A 14,592-nucleotide genomic window follows, 5' to 3' on the forward strand; every position below is an offset into this window, starting at 1 on the left:
AAAATCATAGATTATTACAGCCATTTTCAAATAAACCCCCAACCAAAGCAGTCGGGCAGGCCAAACATGTACGCGTCGCTTCACGCTCTCCGTACTCATGGTTGGTTGACTCAGTCATTGCCCTACCTGCAACACAGAGCACCCGTGAGCCGAAGCCCAGCAAGAAAACTCATGCAGAACATAACATATGCAATGTATACAGTTTATCATAACAGATAATCCACAAATAAACAAGTCAATCATTAGACTAAGCAAACACGGCCATGCCGCCCTAGGACCCTTACCAAAGCCCTGGGGTATCGGTTCTCACCGCGAGGATAACTCATGTATCCCTTGGGTCCCACCCTGAATATAGCATCCCATGTGCTAGGTGTTACTTTCGGCCCACGACCGCCCCGGCCTACGCCGTACTCGGCCCACGGCCGCCCCGGCCTACGCCGCACTCGGCCCTTGCCGTTCATTTCATCATAATCACACATATAATATAACACAACAACATGCAATCAAATATTAATTCATTTAAGTCTGCACCCTAACATGTGATGCAATATAGGGCCGCGCCCCGCAATCATACTATGGGCCCACGCCCTATCCTACGGGTGTTATAGTTTTCTTACCTGAATTCCGAGCCTCCTGATGCACTATAGCCGCGAGCACGGTCCTCAAGCACGAGCCTCACCAACAACCTAGTCACAACACACAAGAAACATCCCTCAATACTAATCAACCCAAAACCACTTCCCGGGACCAATCCCGCACTTTCGGGACCACTAAAACCTTAAAACAACACCCCGGAGACATCCTCCGAACCCCCGGAGAAAAGGCCTAAAATTGCCAAAAATGTCAACCTGAAATTTGCCTTGTGCCGCGGCACAACTTTCTTGTGCCGCGGCACCCATCAGACAGGGGCTCCCTTGCCGCGGCACGAAAAACCTGTGTCGCGGCACGCCATCGCAGACCCAGAATTCTGGGTTTTCTCCTGCGTTTTCTCCGAGCTAAAACCTTCCCAAATCATACCAAACCAATATTCAAACCCCAAAACCAATTTCAAGCTTCATATGAACAACTTAACAACCTATAGGCACTAGATACAAGACCAAAACATCAACACACTCAAGAATCCACCCCTTGATTCCTAATTTCAGCATCTCAAACCAAACACTCAAACACACTAACTCAAGCTCTAGGTTTCACAATTCAAAACAGAAATCAAACTTAAATGCTCATAAAATCCATACCTCAAGTAGAGAATCCACCCAACAAGCTCCCTTGATTCACCTCCTAAGCTCCCACTTCAGCCCATTTTCCTCTTCTTCTTCTTCTCTTCCTTGCCCTAACTCTCCTCCTCTTCATTTTAGCAAAGCCAACATATATTCCAAATGCCCAAACCGTGACCCACTAAAAACCCAGCTGAGAATTGCCTATAACCCTTGCCAAATGACCATTTTACCCTTTCCTACTAATCCTCCTTAGCTAAACCTCAAAGGACACTTAAGTCTTTTCATTTCTATTTCATTTCTACCACTTTTTACCTTAAAACTTGTTACCCACAGCAGTAACTAATGGTTACCCAGGTTACTAAATCTCCAATAACCATTACCCGCTAAATCTCAACTTAGCCATAAAATTCCCGAGATACCCCTAGGCTCCTCCCGAGCCGAGTATAGAAATCCCGTTGTGACTCTTAAGTTAACTAGCTCTCTAGGACCGTCTCGGCACGTGCATCACAATAATACAACCACACCCACGTGGTACAATTCACAGAATACAATTATCACATATCAGTACAGTTATGCCCAACATGGCCAAAATTACAATTACGCCCTTCTATCACGATCCGGGCCTACATGCATACTAGTAAACATAGCCATGCATCTCAGTTAAACAAATAGCCAAATAACATGCTTTAAATCATAACCATGCATTTAACTCATAAAATCACACATAAATCCCAACCTGCCCTCCTGGCACACTAATCAAGGCCCTTAAGCCTTATTAGCGAAATTGGGTCGTTACAACTATCCCATCCTCATAAAAATTTCGTCCTCGAAATTTATCCAAACACATCAGTCAGCAAACCCGCAACTCTGACCCTGAATCCCAAGGTCCACCGCCTTTACTTTAGTTTCCAACAACTCTCTTCCCAGCGCAACAATCTTGCCCCACAAGATCTTGTCTAACGGCCATACACTCGATAGCCTCTCGTTTACACCGCAACCCTGCTGAAGCCTCAGGGTCTGCCTAGATTACAATGACCAATTCATTGTTTTATTCCTGATTCCATAGATACTCAAACGTCATCACCTCTACAAGGTGGGATCAGCTTGTAGGCTCCGCTGGCCTAACACTTAGTACCACTTCGAAATTTTATGCTGAATCAAGAGTCCGAACTCTCCCTTCTTTCTCTGGACACCTTACAGATCCTCGTCTGTTATTACGCAAAGATGCAACTCTTTCCTTCTGGAGCTTTATTTCCTCATAATTTAACAATTCACAAGCTCTTTATTCTTTCAGATAGGCAGACACTCCTGCCTTAAGAATTCCAACAACCTCTCTGGCTTCCTCTCTGAGCCATTGCCAAATAGTAGTATCCACTATCCCTCACCTTTTACCATGTCCTATGTCGCGTTTCATTAACCAGACACCAGCAACTGCTACCACGACTAACTCATCAGGGATTACACTTCCCTTAATACCTCAAGTATTCGCTTACTCAGCGCTCAATTCCTTAAGATATCTGATAAACTTTCAGACTGCCAATTCACTTGCAATCAATTGATAATTCCAGGTTCCCACTCTGTTCCTTTCGTTCTCTAAATCAATTCCAGAATTTAAAATACTATAGGGTCTCCATTCCATATCATCGACGTTCCATCCCGAAACCAGTTCACTTGACCCAACTATACTAACTCGATCAACTGAGTTATAACTTTTCTTATTCGGATACTTTACTTAAGGTCTATTGTGGTCTATTCCCGCGATACACCACCACATCACTTAACCCCCCTCAGGGTCCAAAGGAAAACACTAAATCTTGTCACCCGCTCAACCCTCCCGGTACCGCGTACCCTAGGAGGTGAAATGATATCCATTCAGAATTCTCATTCAAAAACCAAATTCTAACTGGATCCTTCACTCGATCCTGTTATCCTACTTGTACCACCATGACAGGGTCCTTCCCTGTTCAACTCAAGCCAACACTTTGAATTCCATAGCTCAGTGACACCCACCAGCTACCCATTACCTACTAACATTATGCCGATCTCAGTCGTTGCCTTGTCCATTCCAATACAGTCTATGGCGCTATTCCCCGACCGACACACGCCTCACAGCTAGGAGTTCCACCTCCAATTAAAACCCCCTTCGCTAACTCAAGAATCCCTAACACTGATCATCCGTCCGTCACTTTTCACCACCTCTGGGTCTCAACGTTATCCTTCTTACTAACACCCAATACTCGAGTACCTTATGCCATGCACAACAGTCGACCTAACGTTCCAAGTGTATCAACCAGGTTCATACCTTCGTCTCCCGCAAGGTTCGATCCATCCTCGCACCAGATGCGCCTGGGCGTGCACAATCCGTGACGCACTCTCACAAGTCCATACCCTTACCATAGATCAAGTCCTTTATGCCATCACTTCTTTACTTAACCATAACACACACGCATTCCCGCATTACCAGCTACTAATCAAATCTTACCTTGTCTTCTGAATTTCTTTCTAATTTGACACCATCCTTTCCGTCTAACCTCAAGTTTTGTTGTTCTTCTTATCTCTGATGTAGTAATCTTTAGAGGTGCTTGTGCAATAGATGTCACGCTTACCAGTCTTACTATGCTTTCTATTCTTCAGACGTTCATCACTGGCTTCTTTGCGGCTTCAGATCAAATCTTCTCATACCTGTCCTTTCTTCTTGCAGCTGTAATCTGAGAACTCCTGACGACACCCGACTAACACTCCGTAGAACCTTACCTGAGACTCCACCTTCTGGTTACAAACGTCTTTCGCGTAGTCACTTGCTCACCATTTCCGTCTGGGAGTAATCCACATGTACTGCTCATGAACTTGAAGGGAACTTTCCTGAACCATTCTTGTATTCTCTACTTAAAGAACTTACCTATGCTGCCGTAGCTTGAACCAAATCTAGAATCTTTGTTACCAACTCCTCACACTTTACTCAGTTCAAAACAAAATTCCTGAAATGTCTCTTTCCTTGGTTTCCAACTAGAAATTAACAGGTCATAGATCAACTCTTGGAGACATCGTCCTATCTTGTATCCAACATCGTACTTTCCGTCCTACCCCGACGATGCTAACAATCCCCGCAGTATAACGCAGTGGCTACACCAGGCTCAAATTCCTTCGATTGTTTCAATAGGCTTTCTGTCGGCCAAAACCGTCTTTTACAACATTCCTTAAACCAATCCTATCTGCCAGAGCTTCTAATTCCTTCTCAATAAGCATTACTGTCCTTAGCCTCTCAAATGGCACCATTGAGGCAACCTCTCTATGTCCATCACCCTCTCGGAGCATTCACAACACCGAGTCCTTCCAGTTCGTTATATGTCCAAAGCATAAACCATTCTGTAAAATACTCATCCTCGAGGAATCGGCCTCGAACTACGAATGTAGCGAGGCATTCAAGTTCTCCGTTCCCTCACCACGGGAATTCCATTCTATCGTACTGAGTCATCCCATGCAGACGTCATGCCCTCGCCTGACCTCCTCTCAGGTGGCATCCTCTCCCTCACTCATACCAATAACCTCCCTGGTTCCTATCGCCATCTTGGTAACTAGCTTCTCACTCATGTTTCTTTCCAAACTCAAATTAGGTGCCCAAGCACTGTCTAGGGTCCTTCTACCGCAAAATTGAGAATCCGACCTCGCTGTGTTCTATCAACACAAGCACCATCTTATCAATCAGACTTTCCCCCCCTTTTGGCAAACCAGAAGCCATAGAACTATCCGGGATTCCTTTAACTCGATTATCACGAATCTAACCTTACTGATTCCATCCAAAGAAGCACCGACCTTGCGGCTCTAGCACTCATGCTCTATACATCAACCATCAGTTCCTCAAACAATATGGCCCTCTCCGCCATCCACATGCAGACAAAAACTCTTTCCTCAAAGCAGCCCAAATGCCTTAGACTATTCCAGATCTCATGTCCTTAAATGGGTCGCAATCAATTCAGGATACATCCACAGTATAACTTTCCGAAATGAATTACCCAAATCACCACACCCATCGATCTACGCTGTTGTTACCCCCAACAGTCCAAACCAAACTTATAAGTCCACCAGTCTCCACAGTTCAAATCATGTCTTTAAAATCTCTTCTAACCATTCATCATCTAGGTTCTTTCCAACCCATTAAGCCAGTACCTTAGCCCGAGTACCAATTCCAGGCATCCCTCTGCCTCAACATTTAACACAACCCTCGAATCAGGATCTCTTATCCTCTTAACCAAGGGTGGAATTAACTCTGCTCGTCTATTGATAAGTCCCTTGCCAACTCGAGCTCTCCTCAAAACCCGAGGATGACACCCCTAAAACCTCTCATATAATACCTTTATCTGTCCATACCTCACAGTAAACCAACACTGGTCACCTTTACTGTTAAAGCATATAAATCAGCTATTTCCCCAGAGAAATCCGCTGTTCTTCTATCCCATCTCAACTAACAAACTCCACAGCCTACTCACACACTAGTGACTCACTGCTGCTGCTTTCAGGGATAACTGGAGATCTCAACTCCAACTTATAACTAGAATCCCCTTTCAACACAATATCCGGTCCACAAAACCCTTCTAGGAACAACAACACGAGTTCATCCGTCAAAACCGACCAACTCCTGAACTCTGTGGTTCATACTCTGAACCAACCCACCACTAGGTCCAAATATCCACAGGTATAATGCACACACAAGCATATACTAGTTCAAATCCACAATGATATACATTTAGCTACCAGATTTATCACTACTAAGTATATCCAGGTCTCAACATGCTTCATACAAGCAAATAAACGGATAAACTTATGAATTTAATTCAGAAAATTAACCACATACACTCAATATTCAAACCATTATGCCAATATTCATCCACATGCATAATAGTATTATTCAGCATGCATCAATCTCAACATGCAATACTAAAGGGCTCAGCCCAACAGCATCTCCTGCATATGTCAACTCATTTCTCATGCTCCATATAGATAAGCAGGCAAACAGGGCATTCAAACATATATTCAGACATGTCAATTAATCATACCAACCAACCCTGAGTCGAGCTTGTCACTGACAGCGAGCGTACATGTTCGGTCGATCTCCAGAACCAATAAACCTTGGCTCGCTCTGATACCAAGTTGTAACGCCCTACTTTCTTAGAGCCGTTACTTAGTGAGTTTTAAGACAAATCAGTGTGCAAAGATCTCGCTAACCGAGGTTTTGAAACGAAAGTGTGACTAATTAAAAGTTAAGGCTGTAATATTAGAAAAATGCGTTGTTTCAATAAAACTCCTAATATTAAACATTGGGATCCCAAAATAAGGTTTGAAAACTATTTACATCTTAAAAATGAGTTCACAGTTGATAAATCATAAAAATCATAGATTATTACAGCCATTTTCAAATAAACCCCCAACCAAAGCAGTCGGGCAGGCCAAACATGTACGCGTCGCTTCACGCTCTCCGCACTCATGGTTGGTTGACTCAGTCATTGCCCTACCTGCAACACAGAGCACCCGTGAGCCGAAGCCCAGCAAGAAAACTCATGCAGAACATAACATATGCAATGTATACAGTTTATCATAACAGATAATCCACAAATAAACAAGTCAATCATTAGACTAAGCAAACACGGCCATGCCGCCCCAGGACCCTTACCAAAGCCCTGGGGTATCGGTTCTCACCGCGAGGATAACTCATGTATCCCTTGGGTCCCACCCTGAATATAGCATCCCATGTGCTAGGTGTTACTTTCGGCCCACGACCGCCCCGGCCTACGCCGTACTCGGCCCACGGCCGCCCCGGCCTACGCCGCACTCGGCCCTTGCCGTTCATTTCATCATAATCACACATATAATATAACACAACAACATGCAATCAAATATTAATTCATTTAAGTCTGCACCCTAACATGTGATGCAATATAGGGCCGCGCCCCGCAATCATACTATGGGCCCACGCCCTATCCTACGGGTGTTATAGTTTTCTTACCTGAATTCCGAGCCTCCTGATGCACTATAGCTGCGAGCACGGTCCTCAAGCACGAGCCTCACCAACAACCTAGTCACAACACACAAGAAACATCCCTCAATACTAATCAACCCAAAACCACTTCCCGGGACCAATCCCGCACTCTCGGGACCTCTAAAACCTTAAAACAACACCCCGGAGACATCCTCCGAACCCCCGGAGCAAAGGCCTAAAATTGCCAAAAATGTCAACCTGAAATTTGCCTTGTGCCGCGGCACAACTTTCTTGTGCCGCGGCACCCATCAGACAGGGGCTCCCTTGCCGCGGCACGAAAAACCTGTGTCGCGGCACGCCATCGCAGACCCAGAATTCTGGGTTTTCTCCTGCGTTTTCTCCGAGCTAAAACCTTCCCAAATCATACCAAACCAATACCCAAACCCCAAAACCAATTTCAAGCTTCATATGAACAACTTAACAACCTATAGACACTAGATACAAGACCAAAACATCAACACACTCAAGAATCCACCCCTTGATTCCTAATTTCAGCATCTCAAACCAAACACTCAAACACACTAACTCAAGCTCTAGGTTTCACAATTCAAAACAGAAATCAAACTTAAATGCTCATAAAATCCATACCTCAAGTAGAGAATCCACCCAACAAGCTCCCTTGATTCACCTCCTAAGCTCCCACTTCAGCCCATTTTCCTCTTCTTCTTCTTCTCTTCCTTGCCCTAACTCTCCTCCTCTTCATTTTAGCAAAGCCAACATATATCCCAAATGCCCAAACCGTGACCCACTAAAAACCCAGCTGAGAATTGCCTATAACCCTTGCCAAATGACCATTTTACCCTTTCCTACTAATCCTCCTTAGCTAAACCTCAAAGGACACTTAAGTCTTTTCATTTCTATTTCATTTCTACCACTTTTTACCTTAAAACTTGTTACCCACAGCAGTAACTAATGGTTACCCAGGTTACTAAATCTCCAATAACAATTACCCGCTAAATCTCAACTTAGCCATAAAATTCCCGAGATACCCCTAGGCTCCTCCCGAGCCGAGTATAGAAATCCCGTTGTGACTCTTAAGTTAACTAGCTCTCTAGGACCGTCTCGGCACGTGCATCACAATAATACAACCACACCCACGTGGTACAATTCACAGAATACAATTATCACATATCAGTACAGTTATGCCCAACATGGCCAAAATTACAATTACGCCCTTCTATCACGATCCGGGCCTACATGCATACTAGTAAACATAGCCATGCATCTCAGTTAAACAAATAGCCAAATAACATGCTTTAAATCATAACCATGCATTTAACTCATAAAATCACACATAAATCCCAACCTGCCCTCCTGGCACACTAATCAAGGCCCTTAAGCCTTATTAGCGAAATTGGGTCGTTACAACTAGGGCCTAATTTGATCTGCCATGTGTAAATCGTCCACCCGGAGCTATTTGTTAAAGGCCTCCATCTATCCAGCCTGAGCTGATTAGAGAGAGAACTGCTACTCGGAGGCATTGTGTCAGCAGTATGAGTGTCACGAGCTGATGCCACATTATGCTCGGAATGTGGCAGAGATCTGACACCCGAATCCTTGTAAAGTCAACAACGCAATATAAACGTGCATATACCAGACATCACGTGTCTATTCTATTCCTGAATTCTCGGACACGCAAAATAAACATGCGTGTTCAGACATCCCACACCTGATTTGGGCCATGCGGCCCATTATCCCTCCATACCTATTGATTAGACCACACTTCACTGCAAAGTTTAGGAATTAATCATTAGTGTCACAGAGATGACGTGAAGGGTAAAGAGATCATGGGATGACTCCATTGCCAACCCAGGTATCTTCTTCCTATAAATACCAAGACCTTGGGTAGTGCAAGGGGTTGGCATATTTTTGTAAAGAAATACTTTGTAAGAAATAGCCAAGGGATATCAATAATATCGACTGGTGGACTAGAGGGATTTTAACCTTCGAACCACCTAAAAAGAAAGGAGTGACCATCTTCCCATGCTATTAGTTTCTCAAATTTAGAATATAATTATTTTCATATTACGGTTCACCAATTAGCACTAATCCATCCTATTTATTCATATAATTACCTATTGGCGAAGAACCGCGTCAACAGTTTGGTGCTTTCATTGAGAGGATTTAGATTGGTGCTATCACAAAAACCTGATCATGGTGGTTACTCGTTCGAGGCATGGTAATGAGGTGGATCAACATGATGGGCAGGAGGCCCACCATGCCGCCATATCCGACGAACCAAACCCCGAAGTCCAGCAGCGATTGGGAAAGCAGCCGATGGGCCACGACGACACCGGGAGTTCGGCGCCTCGACTGCCAAATCTGAATCTGGGTTTCCTGACGGCGATAGAGATGGAGAACATACAGTTGAGGGGTCAACTATCTAGAGCAAGTAAGCAAATCGAAGAAGTCTTGGCCCGGCTACCCTCTCTTACAACCAATGTTAATGTCGGAAAGAGGAAAAATGGGACTCGCAAGTCCCGCGGGGTTAATCTACCCATACCTAGTTGATCGGTCAGAACCTCAACCCCGAGTTCTGCACTCATGTCACACCATAACTAGGAAACTATGTTAGAGGAGTTTCCCAGGACCAACCAGCAATTCAGTCGATCAGTCAGAAACCTCGACTCCTAGCTCGATCCCACCATCGAACGCGCCCAGAAGGGCTCGTGGCAGCTCGCGGAGGAGATCCGGGGAAGGCTCGCGCAGACAACTTGCTCCGGCCAGCCCTCCCATGCTGCAGTCAGACCGTCGGGCGCAGGATGCTGGAGATGGTAGAGTAGAGTGGCCACGAGCTAATTTGATCCACCCGGATGGGACTAGGATCGCTTCACCAGTTAGGCATCCCCCATAACCGATAAGATACCCATCTCCTCCCCATCCAGTTCGAGACATTCCGACACACAGGAACAGCAGAGGAAATCCTCCTCCCGCAAATCCTTCTCATCGCAACCGAGCACGTGGGGAGGTACCAGATTGTCACCCCCAGCTGCAGGCTCCAAGCTTTTCAAACATGAGCTACTGGACCAGGAACCACTGAAGTGGCATATCCGATGGAGGCCTGCGTAATCGCTTGAGTTCGGCGCAAAGCCCTCGGGCCACCTCGAGGGCCGACCTTCGAGTTCGCCTCAACTCGCAGAGGGGGAGTCCGGCCAGAAATGGAAGTCATGCTCACCGAGAGGATGGGCTTTCCAAAGTACGTGACAGTGGGAATATTCCACCTAACCAAGCTCAAACTTGGAGGGACAATAACCCACCTAACGCGTACAATGGAACTGGAGCTGTTGAAAAGCCCCAGAACAACCAAGGGATTAAGGACCAGACCCTAGAACGTTTAGCTCAGATGGAGGAGCTAATGAAGAAGCTCTTGTCAGAAAAGGAGAAGGACGAGTATGACTCAGGGGACGAACTCGAGCTTTTTGCCTCCAACATAGTAGCCACAACATACCTGCTGGGTTTCTGGATGCCCCACCTTTCTAAATTCAATGGAGACAGAGACCCATCAGATCATTTGGGTATGTTCAATACCCTGATGATGGCCCATAATATCAGACCCGAGCTGAGGTGTTTGATATTCCCTTCTACCTTGACCGGGCCAGCTAGGCAGTGGTTCAAGCAGTGTAAAAATCATTCCATCAGCTCATGGAAGAATTTTTCTGCCGACTTTAAGAGGGCGTTCCGAGCTTCTTAAGCTGCCCGCGTCAAAGCTGACACTCTAGCGAACGTAAAGCAACAACCCGGGGAACCTTTGAAAGCTTACCTGAGTAGATTCACAAATGTCGTGGCTCGGGTTCTCAAATTTTAACCTTCGAACCACCTAAAAAGAAAGGAGTGACCATCTTCCCATGCTATTAGTTTCTCAAATTTAGAATATAATTATCTTCATATTACGGTTCACCAATTACTACTAATCCATCCTATTTATTCGTATAATTACCTGTTGGCGAAGAACCGCGTCAACAGGCCCCAAATACCTCCTCTCATCCATCTCATCCCAATGAATGGGTGATCTACATCTCCTCCCATATAACATCTCATAGGGAGCCACTCCAATTGTTGATTGGTAACTATTTTTGTATGAAAACTCAATCAACAGGAGATACTTAAAACACGATCCCTCAAAATCGATCATGCATGCCCGAAGCATATCCTTCAACACCTGAATCGTCCTCTCAAACTGTCCATCAGTCTGAGGATGAAAAGCCGTGTTGAAATTCAACTGAGTTCCCATAGCCTTCTGTAAACTACCCCAAAACATGGAGGTAAAGATAGGATCTCAATTTGAAACTATAGACTTAGGAACCCCGTGGAGACATACGATCTCCCTCACATATAACTTTGCATATTGATCCACTGTATATGTTGTCCTCACTGGAAAAAAATGAGCTGACTTAGTGTGTCTGTCCACTATCACCCACACCGAGTCATGAAGCCCTACAGTCCTGGGTAAACCTCCCACAAAGTCCATCGTAATATCCTCCCATTTCCACTCGGGAATACCCAAAGGCTAAAGCAACCCTGCTAGTTGCTGATGTTCAGCTTTCACCTGCTGACAGGTTAGACATCTGGCCACGTACTCCTCCACATCCTTCTTCATCTCGGGCCACCAATATAACATTTGTAGATCCTAGTACATCTTCGTGGTACCCGGATGAAGTGAGTACGGCTTAGTATGTGACTCATCCAATATCTCTCGTCTAATCCCCACATCACTTGGGACACAAATCTGTCCCTGATACTGTAACAAACCAACCTCAGAGATAGAGTAATCCTTAGCTACTCTCGCTAAGACATTCTCTCTAATCTCCTATAATTGAGCATCTACCAACAGACCTTCCTTAATCTTCTCTAGAAGAGTCGACTATAGAGTAATGCTGGCCAGCTGACCCACCACCAATTATATCCCTGCTCTGACCATCTCATCAGCTAACTCTCTCGAAATCTGGGTGGAGCTATACAACTGACCTTGTAACGCCCTGGTTACCCCAAGACCGTTACGGTGAACTTTGAACCGTGAATTTAACTCGCTACCCGAGTTCTTTGGTTAAAAACGTGCTTCTAGGATTCACTAACAGGTTACGATGAAAAACCAATCAAAAGGGAAGGATATATTTTATTTAAAACATAAAACTGTTCATGGGCCCATAAAAACGTTTACAACTTATTTACAATGCAAAATGATCACTACATTATAAAATTTACAACCCGCCGATCTAAGCGACAAAAATAGGGTAAACCCCCTAGTTCCCCTGAGAACTCCTTGGCCGTGGTGGTAGAGCGGCCGCATATGTACACATCACCACCTAAGCTCTCCACTCACAGCTGGGTGAGCTTTTCTTTCCCTTTACCTGCACCACATAGCACCCATGAACGAAAGCCCAGCAAGAAAACTCAATACTGCATGAATATAATATCAAACGATGATCATAATAACCATCCAGGACTTTTAGTCCATAATAAAGGTGTGACAGTTGTAAAAGTCACTAAAGTGGGTTCCGTTCCCATTAGCCACGTGACGATAGGGTCACCTGGGCTTTAAAAATAAGTGATCCTTTCACTAGCTCAAACAAGGTAGATATTTGATGAAACAGTCACCAACATAAACCTACCGAGTGATCACAGAGTCACAACCGTGGGATTCCGCTCCCTAGCCATGTGACAAAAAAGTCACCTAGGCCTTAGGCCCTGGCTTTGAGTAACTAGTCATAGACTAGTCAAGCGCTTTTAGTTTTTCACCGAACTTAGGGTCGGTCTGGCATTAATGCTCATATTGAGTCATCTAATGTAGATGTCTATTAGATCTAATCTTTTATCGACTCTGCGTTCATGACACTTATGTCGTTTCTGGCTCTTAGGTCAGTAACACGCGATCAATGCCAATCTTGAATAGTCAGGGCCACGCACAAGTAAGCAATGCTACCAAGCATATAACATATGTCAAATATCCAAATACAGGGCCTTCAGTATGCTTACTTAACAATTGCTAGCATAATTAGAGCCATGCATAAACACAGAGACTCAAGCCCTGATCAATCTCATATTCAATATTCATGGCATGCCCTAATCACATGTTTCTCGTGCATCACATGCATCACATTTAAACATCCAACATGCATCAAGAATAACCATGCATGTCACATATGGGGTGCAGGTTTTCTTACCTCAGATTCAAGCGAGAATAAGTAAAAGAACGACCCTTGAGAGCAATCTGTCTTATAGTTCCTTAGTGGTCACCTAGTCATAACTAAATATGGGATTCAATCAATAAAATGAATAAGAAAGGTTCCCAAACCAAGACCTAGCCTTCGGGACATCGAATCCCACTAAACCAAGTTGTAGGAACGATCCCGAGGCTTAAGATCGAGTTCCCATGATCAAAACACCCATTTGGCCTAAAAAACCCTCAAGAGCCGCACCCCAAAACCCTGAGTCGCGGCCCCCAGCCAAAACAAAAACACCAGGGGCAAAGTGCTGTGGCACACCTTACCTAGTGTTGTGGCCCCCAAGACACACAAAACCCACCGTCATGGGCATCGAGCTCGGGCTGCGACGCGCAAGAACAGGGCCGCGACCCCACCTGGGAAACCTGCCATAACTCTGATTTCTCACTTTTAAATCCTTTCAAAAACCTACCTAACCATCTCCAAATCCAACAATCAAAGTTCCCAAACATCCCAATAATCCAAAATCATCCAATCCCGAGGCTCAAACAAATCAAAAACTCATTGACACACAAAATCCAAATTAAAGCTTAGAAACTCTAAAACTCAAAACTTAAAGCTTGAATTACCTTTGATTGGGTTGTTTCTCGCTAAATCCTTCAGTCAAGAAGCTTCTAATGTTTCCTAGGATCGTTATGCCTCGATCCTCACTTGATTCCAACTCCTATAACTCAAGATTTCTTCGAAATTTCCACGAACGGTAAAGAGAACTAACGGGAGAAAGAGAAAGGTGTTTTAACATAAGGTTCTTTCTGACAAACTACTTCAGGCTTAAGTAACCTCAAATAAATCCTAACGCTCGGGGTCCCAAAAACACCCCCGGGGACCAAATAGTCAAAACTCCTAGAATTTCCTCCTGATCTCAATAACTCCCAATATATCATCAAATAAACATTCTCATTACCCAATATCTCAATAATTGACCCCACTATGACAAAACCGCTAACTTGCAACCTAAGACTGTCTCATGCCGAATAGCTCGAATACATCTACATAATAATGGGATCTCACCCATAAATTACAACATGCACCAAAATATACCAATATTCCCTCAACTGGTCAAATTACCAAAATTCCCTTACAATCAAATGTGGACCCATATGCATGCATCTAACAT

The sequence above is a fragment of the Humulus lupulus genome, chromosome 3, assembly GCF_963169125.1.
Source record: "Humulus lupulus chromosome 3, drHumLupu1.1, whole genome shotgun sequence".
NCBI lineage: Eukaryota > Viridiplantae > Streptophyta > Magnoliopsida > Rosales > Cannabaceae > Humulus > Humulus lupulus.